Here is a 6,808-nt window from a genome sequence, read left to right as displayed (position 1 = left end):
GCTAAAAAGAGAGGAATCTAGACGGGGCGGAAGAAACAATGGAGCCAAGACAACAAGTTCTGATCAAGGCTCAATTTTACTATTTTCAGACACCCAGTTATAAAGGAAGGGGGAGGGAACCCAACTTCCCGCCAAGTAACTCAGGGTCCAGNAGCAGGACGAACACGTGTGTGCCTCCAGGCAGCAAAGGCAGGTTCCAGCAGTAGGTAGGCATGACAGGACGAATGAGCTCCACCCTTGAGCAAGCAGGTTCCAGGCTGGGGGAAGGGAGGCCACACTCATTGTCCCCAGGAAGTTTCAGCCAAAGCCTCATAATACATTTTAACACTTTTCTTTTGTTGTGACATGGACTGAAACAAAGATAACCTATGCCAGGTTTGAGAACAACAATTTCCACTTGGCCCAAAGGGACAGTACCAAGACAACACAATTTTATAGACATACTGGAAAGGCAGTCATAAAGGCTTGTCAGTTGAATGAGTTGGTGGCAGAATACAGTCCAAACTTTCCAGCAGTATAGTCCCAGTGACACTTCTATCCTTGCAGGTGACTCTTCATCCCTTGAACCAAGGCATATTTTAGCACTTTGTTCTAGCATGCTTTAACCATCCCAACCAGAAATGGGCACACATGCTGTCTCAAGATTGTAACCAATTTTCTTAATATAGGTACTTTCTTAACAATTTTCTCATATCACTTCTGGATGTAGGTTGTCTCAGTAAAATCTATTTTGTTGATACCAACAATTAGCTCTTTCACATCCAGTGTGTAAGCCTCTGTGGAATGCTCAGGAGTCTGCCTATTTTGGGATATATTGGCTTCAAATTCATCAACACCAGCAACAATCAATACTCAGGATAGGACAACCAGCCTGACACCTGCCTGTAAAGTAAAGTCTGCTTTGGTAAAGTCTCTGTGTCCTGGAGCATCAGTGATAGTCACATAGTATTAGTGGTCTTAATTTTTTACAGGGAGATAGCAATTGTGATATTATGTTCATATTCAGCTTTCAGCTTGTCCATGACCAAGGAATACTTGAAGAAGACTTTTCCTACCTTGGCCACTACCTTTTCAAACTTTTCAATGAATCATTTGTAGATTCCACACTTGTAGAAGAGATGGCCAGAAATGGTGGACTTGCCCAAATCTATGTGTTCAATGATTACAATGTTATGAGTCTTCTATTTGGTGTCAAATTGGCAATGATTTTTTTTTCAGAACACCTGTGTTCTGATGGCAAAACTATTGTGGACCACCCAAAAAATCAGCAACACAGTTTTATATAAGATTTATGAACAACGAATGGATGTTCGTTCTAATATAATTCCCATTCTGTCTTCTGTTATTATGTGTGATTTGTACAAAATAATAGGTCTCATTGTAACTTTTCAAACATGTATTCATTGTACTTCAATCAAACTTTCTCTTCCCGAAATTGCTCCTATCACATAGTCCAGATGATTTTTTTCAAGAGGATAAATCACTGGAGTTATCAATGGGTAATTCTGTCTTAAATGGAAGTGGTTATTCACAGAAGGGTAAATATGGGCATTAAAGAGGGAAAAATATACTTAGGGGAAGATCTTTATAATTTGAGCTAGGTTCCTGAGTTGGAAGGATTAATGATGTTCAAATACTGACATTAATTCATATTTAAAGAATTGATATTGCTTTAATGGTTGTACTTCCCAAAGTAAAAATTGATATTGCCCATCAAAATATTAAGACATTTTTCACAATAGAAAGCATCCTAAACTTTACACAAAAATGTTAAAGTACTCCAAAGAAAAACAAGATACTTTATAATATCACAGTGTATGTCTTCAAAATGATAGTAATCAAAATAGCATGGCGGCCACAAAATCAAACGCATAAGTGAGAATGTATCTCAGGGATAGCATGCTTGCCTAGCATATACCAGACTTTGGGTTCAATACTCATAACTCATAGAATCAGTGGAATAGAATAGAAAACCAAGAAATAAATGTATATGTCTAGAGCTAGCTCATATCCAACCAACAAAGGCTCAAATGACATACATTACAGAAAGGACAATATGTATAATAAATGGTGTAGGGAAAATGATATCTAAAAGAAAAAGAATGAAATTGAACATATTTCTTTCATCAGTTTTAAAGTCTGTCAGTTCAACATATACCAATGAGCCGGGAAGTTGGCTCAAGGGGTAAAGATGCTTGCCACCAGGTCTGATGGTGTAGGTTTTATGTCTGGAACCATATGGTGGAAGAAAGAATGGACTTTTGCAAATTGTCCCCTGATCTTCACTTGTGCACCTGTACAAATGTGTTCACATTACCTTTCTAAGAGAAATAAAATACTGGAAAGTAGGGAGAGGGAACTTATAGGACACACCTCCAGCAGGAAGACAGGACATCAAGTGAGGGATGGGTTTGCCATCCCACAGTCACATCTCTGACCCATAATTGTTTCTGTCTGAAAGAATTACAGGGATGGGAATGGAGAGGAGCCTGAGGAAATAAAGGTCCAGCAACAGGCCCAAAGTGGGATCCAGCTCAAGGGGAGGTCCCAAGGCCTAATACTATTACTGAGGCTGTAGAGAGCTCACAAAAAGGGATCAGGCCTGCCCTCTGAATACCCAACAAGCAGTTGAAAGGGTCAGATGCAGATATTTGCATCCAACCAATGGACAGAAGGAGCTGACCTCTGTGGTTGAATTCGGGAAGGCTGAAAGAAGCTGAGGAGAAGGGTGATCCTGCAAGAGGACCAGCAGTCCCAATTAATCTGGACCCCCCCCCGCCCCAAGATCTCTCAGACACTGGACTACCAACCAGCCTGCATACACCAGCTCATATGAGATCCCGAACACACATACAGTAGAGGATTGCCAGATCTGTGTTCATTCAGAGATGATGCATCTAACTCTCAAGACACTGGAGGCCCCAGGGAGTTTAGAGGTCAGGTGGGGTGGGGGGTGGGGATATCCACGTGGAGATGGGGTGGGGTGGGGAGGAGGTGTGGGATGTGGAACAGTAGGATGGTGGATGGGGGCAGGAAATGGAATATGGAGTATAAAAATGAATTTAAAATAAAATTAAATTAAAGAAATAAAATGTAATAGAATTTCAGAATTCACGGAAATAATTATGTGATAAAAAATTAAAGGTCAGCCACGCCAAGCCGCCCATGGAGCTGCAACTCAGCCCCAGCGTCCTGAGCAGCCGCAGCTGCCCATGCAGATTCCCCCTCTGAGGGAGTCTGCTTCCAGGGCAAGCCACAGCTGACTGCTGCTGAAAGAGTGGATTAGCCTGGAGGAGCTGGTGCTCGTTAGATGCGGAAAAAGCATTTGACAAGATCCAACACCCATTCATGATAAAAGTCTTGGAAAGATCAGGAATTCAAGGCCCATACCTAAACATGATAAAAGCAATCTACAGCAAACCAGTAGCCAACATCAAAGTAAATGGTCAGAAGCTGGAAGCAATCCCACTGAAATCAGGGACTAGACAAGGCTGTCCACTCTCTCCCTACCTATTCAACATTGTACTTGAAGTCCTAGCCAGAGCAATTCGACAACAAAAGGAGATCAAAGGGGTACAAATTGGAAAAGATGAAGTCAAAATATCACTTTTTGCAGATGATATGATAGTATATATAAGTGACCCTAAAATTTCCACCAGAGAACTCCTAAACCTGATAAACAGCTTCGGTGAAGTAGCTGGATATAAAATTAACTCAAACAAATCAATGGCCTTTCTCTACACAAAGAATAAACAGGCCGAGAAAGAAATTAGGGAAACAACACCCTTCTCAATAGTCACAAATAATATAAAATATCTTGCTGTGAAACTTTTTGATGAAGGAAAGAAAAAATTCTTTACACAAGAGATGAGTGATATTCTTCTGGCCTTGGAGTTACAGCTACAAGAACTAGGTCCTGTCATTCGTAGTGGTGTCTACTCCCATCTTGAAGCATTTGTGCCATGAAATAAGAAAATACTGGTAAAACATCTAAAGAAGTTACATCGTAATGGATGATCATTTAAGAGAACCTCTGCAGAAACTGAAGCTGACAGCAATGGCATGCCTGAACAGCTGTTTAAATACCAGGAAGACTGCCAGGATCGCACTCAAGCCAAATATGCCAAGTTCCAAGTAAATGAAGAACAGGAAAAAATGGATCTGGTGATGATGAAGATGATGGTGATGATGATACTGATGATGGTGGTGGTGATGATGATGATGGTGGTGGTAGTGATAATGATGATGGTGGTGGTGGTGATGATGATGATGATGATGATGGTGCTGGTGCTGCTGTTGCTGCTGCTGATGATGATATTGATGATGATAAACCAGGGAAGCAAGACATCATAGGCCCACAAAAGAAATTCCACTGGGATGACACCATCAGAACTTTTTTATGTAACCTCATTGAGATCAAATTGGGACGCTATGAATTAGAGCCAAATAACAGCCAGTCTGCTGAGGATTATCTTAAATCCTTTATGGAGACAGAGGTGAAGCCACTGTGGTGTAAGGACTGGATGCAGGCAAGAATGGTTTTTTGGTTTTTTTTTTTTTTTTTTTTTTTTTTTTTTTTGGTTTTTTAAGGAAAGCCAGAGTGTACATAATCATCTTACTTGTGATCCAGCAAAGAAAAAGGTGATTCCTGCATCAAAACCCAAAGTCAAGGTGATGGTAAAGACCCTTCCTGTTTGTTCTTTCTCTACTATGCTGAAGGAATGTAGCCCCAAAAGGGACCCAAAAACTTCCGCATAGTCCTTCCATGAGCTCCAGCAATCCATCATTGCCTCAGCCAGCCTAGCTTAGCACCAGTGCAAGAAACCATCTGCCTTGACGACTCCCTCGATGAAGACCTTTCTTTCCCCTCAGCCTCACTGGATCTTGTATCTGAAGCTTTAGCTGTCATCAACAATGGGAACAAGGGCCCCTCAGTTGGTTCAAGGCTAAATGTGCCAACTACAAAACCTCATCCAGGACTGAGAGAAGAAAAACTAGCAAGTATCATAAGTAAGTTACCACTGGCTACTCCCCAAAAAACTAGATTCTACTCAGACTGCTCACTCATCAAGTCTTATTGCTGGTCACATGGGGCCAATACCAAAGAAACCCCAGGATTTAGCTCATACTGGTATTTCTTCAGGCCTTATTGCTGGTTCTTCAATTCAGAACCCTAAAGTTTCCTTAGAACCTTTGCCAGCCAGGCTACTCCAGCAAGGACTGCAAAGGTCAAGCCAGATACATGCTTCTTCTTCTTCACAGACTCATGTCTCCTCCTCCCAAGCCCAAGCTGCTGCCTCCTCTCATGCTCTGGGAACATCAGAGGCCCAAGATGCTTCTTCGTTAACACAAGTCACAAAGGTGCACCAGAACTCAGCTGTCCAGCAGAACTATGTGTCTCCACTACAAGCCACCACTAGTAAATCACAGAACAACCCAGTGGTGAAATTAAGTAATAACCCCCAACTTTCCTGTTCGTCCCAACTACTCAAGACTTCAGATAAGCCACTGATGTATTGCCTCCCTTTGTCTACCCCATCACCTGGAAATGGTTCTCAGGTTCTCAGGGGCCCCACCCCCTAGTTTCTAGGACAGCACTGAGTACCACTACCTCCAGTAACTATTTAGCCAAGGCTATAGTGTCACAAATCTCCACGCAGGGTTTCAAATCTCCCTTCTCAATGGCTGCATCTCCCAAACTTGCCGCATCTCCCAAAACTTTACCCCACCTAAGCCTTCTGTTTCACTCAAGCCCTTTCTGTCAGATAAGCCTTCAATATCTACTAAACTGATTTCTCAATTCAACCCAACTCCCAAGCCTGCTGTATGCCCACGTTCTTCTAGTCCAAACATACTAGTACTCCAGAGTAGCCACTCTATAAGTAAGAACCCTGTCCATAAACAGCCCAGTGAATGAACATCAGCAGACCGTCTCCCACTCTGAGATTGTTGCCCTCAAATCATACTTCTAGCCTTCCAGCTACAAAAACTCTTTAGACCCCTTCTAATCTAACAAACTCATCATCCACTTGAACTGTTGGGAAGAACAGCTTGAATGGAACCCCAATGAATGTACCTGCCAGCTTGAGGTAGCAAGCAACCTTAGCTCAAGTGGAATTAATAGGACTTGTCAATCTGGGGGAACAGGAAGTAGAACAAAGGGCGCTACTAAACTGTTGTCTACTCCACATAGGTCAACCTCTGCCACAGGGTCTTCAGTGGTAACAGCCAGTGTGAAGGACATAAAGAACCTCAGACCTGACTATTTTTTCAGCTCAAGAATATTTTATTTTCAGTCAGTGAGATGGCTGAATGGGTAAAGGTGATTGCTACCAAGCACAACAACTTGAATTCGATTTCTGGGACCCATATGATAGGAGAACAGACTCCAGAAAGTTGTCTACTGGCCTACACATCCACATACCATAGCACAGTCCCCCTGCCCAAGAATAAATGTAATTTTAAGATTTTTTTTGATAAAAATAAATACTATATCATTCTGTGAAGAAAAATTAAAAGTACTAGAAAAAAATAAGCAAAGTCGCTCAGGACATGGATATCGCCCCCCGCCCCAAACACAACTCTTACTTCAAAAGAGATAGTTTTTCCTGGGACCAAATATGAGTGAGTGTGGATTGGGAGCACATTTAGGTGATGTGGTGGTTTGAATATGCTTGGCCCAGGAAGTGCTACTATTAAGAGGTGTGGCTTTGTTGGAGGAAGACTGTCACTGTGAGGGTGGGCTTTGAGACCCTCCTCCTAGTTGCCTGGAAGTCAGTCTGCTCCTGGCTTCCTTTGGATGAAGATA

At 42.1% G+C, this 6,808-nt stretch overlaps 2 pseudogenes; one reads left to right on the top strand and one right to left on the bottom strand.

The window, feature by feature from the left end:
• The window catches only part of LOC110286344, a 2,823-nt pseudogene extending 585 nt beyond the window's left edge, over nucleotides 1–2,238 (bottom strand).
• A 1,578-nt stretch (nucleotides 2,239–3,816) lies between these two features.
• LOC110286343 lies at nucleotides 3,817–6,320 on the top strand (annotated as a pseudogene).
• The last annotated feature ends 488 nt before the right edge of the window (nucleotides 6,321–6,808 follow it).

Source organism: Mus caroli, chromosome X (assembly GCF_900094665.2).
Source record: "Mus caroli chromosome X, CAROLI_EIJ_v1.1, whole genome shotgun sequence".
In the NCBI taxonomy this organism is placed as follows: domain Eukaryota; kingdom Metazoa; phylum Chordata; class Mammalia; order Rodentia; family Muridae; genus Mus; species Mus caroli.
Note: the sequence above shows the minus strand (reverse complement) of the source record. Positions and strands in the feature narration are given on the sequence as shown.